Here is a 2,143-nt window from a genome sequence, read left to right as displayed (position 1 = left end):
ATTCAAATGTAAGTGGGCATTCTGCGTTTTATGGGCATCCTAAGGGGAGGGTGTCAGAAATCTAGTCTTCCAGGAGGGGATGTTACTGGATAATAAACTGCCACAGATGTTTATATTGATGTGGTGGATGTGGTGGAAAATACTGGATTATAATTTAAAAAGCAAGTTTTCACTAATTTGCAGCTCTGAACGCCATTGAGTGAAAGCCATGTCCCCATGTGCCAGCGAGTGGCAGTGGGGCCAGTAGGGGCAGCCAGGTCAGATGCACTTGGCCTTGAGTTTGAATGAACAAGGTATTTTACTTCTTTGTGAGTCGTTTCTACTCCAGCTCCACAGAAAACCTCAAAAACCTGTAAAGTATGGATATCTGTCTATGTATTTTTTAAAATAGTTGTTACTTTTCAGTTAATTGAAGATTTTTACATACAGTACATAAATCAAGTACACGATAAAACCATAGTGATGAAGGGCAGGATTAAAGAAACAGCATATTTTCAAAATAACAACCACACACAAAAAAATCATATTATTATTAGAGTCAAAATAACCTTAGGAAAAAAAATCTTGAAACAGAATAGTATACTATTTCACAATTTAAAAATCTTTCTGGACTAGTATTTCTTGAAAAACAAGGGCAAATTTGGATTCTCAAAGGTTATTTTACAATAGTATATTCATAATAGGTGCTGAGGTGTGACATTGGGTGACTCCTCCCCCAGGAATTTGGAGCAGTGGTACATTGACCATCTAGGGCCATCGAATTTGTTGGTAGAGTGAATATAACACTTTTTATGCAAAGAAACCTATCAGAAATACGATGACTTAGACGAGCCTGGCTGGGAGATTGTGGCCCTCGAAAGCCAGCGGTGGGCGGCCTCACTCTGTGTTCGCATGTGCTCGTGCGGACGTGCGATGTCAGTCCTATTCCAACACGTGTGAAGGTCATGTCTTGCCCTCGCATTTGTCCTTGATGTGCCTGTGTTGAATCCTCGAACTCTAAAGAACACAGCTTGAAAATCAACAAATTACATTGAGAATCATCTTGGGTTTTAAAGGTGAAAATGCCTCATCGCTGCTGGATTTGCTGGGAGTCTGTTAAAAATATTTTCTTGCCACTTGTTTCCAGCAGTACAGAAAAGTTGGTGTGTTATGCATCTGCCTAGTGTGGTCTTACTCCTGCCTGGCCCCCACTCCGCCACGGCCTGCATCCAGAGAGCGCCAGCCCTCAGCATTCCCGCCTTGTTCACAGCCTTTGGTGTTAAGAACCATCTCACGTTGAACTTGATTTCATGACACTGCTACATCTGGCTAAGTCTCGGCATCTCATCTTGTATCTTATCTCTGGCTTTGTACTTATCCCAGAGACATCTGAACTCTGACACTGCTGTCCCAGTACTCACTCGAGGTCCCTTCTTCTTTTGTGAAATTGACGTGTCGCCTTTCGAAGTGCCAACTCCCTGGAATTAAGTGCCAGGTCCTTGGAAGCGCACGTGATGCGTAGCCTTCTTACTGTAGCCTGAACCCCCACACTAATACGTTCTTCTATTTTCCACCTTTTCTAGGTAAACCATTCATATGTATTATCTTGTTTAATCTTCATAATTGCTATTATGATGTCATTTAAAGTTGAGAAAAGTCGAGCTTAAAGGTGTATTTCACATGAGGTCACAAACCGTGGGTGGCATAACAGACTCGCCCCTCGGTCGGTTATTCTGATTCTAAAGTAACACTCCACGCAGTTTGCAGTGGAAACAAATGCCCTGGTCATCTTGACCTTGGACCTCACGTTCTATGGGAGGCTGACCAAGTGCGAAGGGAGGGAGGATAAGACCATAAATGGAATACAGAAAATCGTCAGCACAGAATGAGAAATCAGTCTACGGCCATGCCACCCTGAGCAAGCCCGATCCCGTCTGATCTCGGAAGCTAAGCAGGGTGGGGCCTGGTTAGTACTTGGATGGGAGACCACCGAGGAAGACCAGGTGCTGTAGGCATAAATAATAAAAAATAAGGGATTGTAAGCTGACAAAGCCCTTGCAATCTGTGAGGTCGGCCAAGGGTTGCCTCACCTAAAAAATAAAATGCCAAAAGAATGAGAAATCATAAGAATAAGTCAGTCTTAATGAAACTTCCTTTTTTTTTT

The 2,143-nt window shown here is 42.8% G+C and overlaps 1 non-coding gene across 1 annotated transcript; it reads left to right on the top strand.

Annotated features, from left to right (window-relative positions):
* The first annotated feature begins 1,875 nt into the window (after positions 1 to 1,875).
* Positions 1,876 to 1,994, top strand: LOC111732094. The gene has a single exon (XR_002777423.1). It is a non-coding gene; the product is annotated as a 5S ribosomal RNA (ribosomal RNA).
* Positions 1,995 to 2,143: the final 149 nt, after the last annotated feature.

Source organism: Pteropus vampyrus, unplaced genomic scaffold, assembly GCF_000151845.1.
Source record: "Pteropus vampyrus isolate Shadow unplaced genomic scaffold, Pvam_2.0 Scaffold424, whole genome shotgun sequence".
Taxonomy (NCBI): domain Eukaryota; kingdom Metazoa; phylum Chordata; class Mammalia; order Chiroptera; family Pteropodidae; genus Pteropus; species Pteropus vampyrus.
Note: the sequence above shows the minus strand (reverse complement) of the source record. Positions and strands in the feature narration are given on the sequence as shown.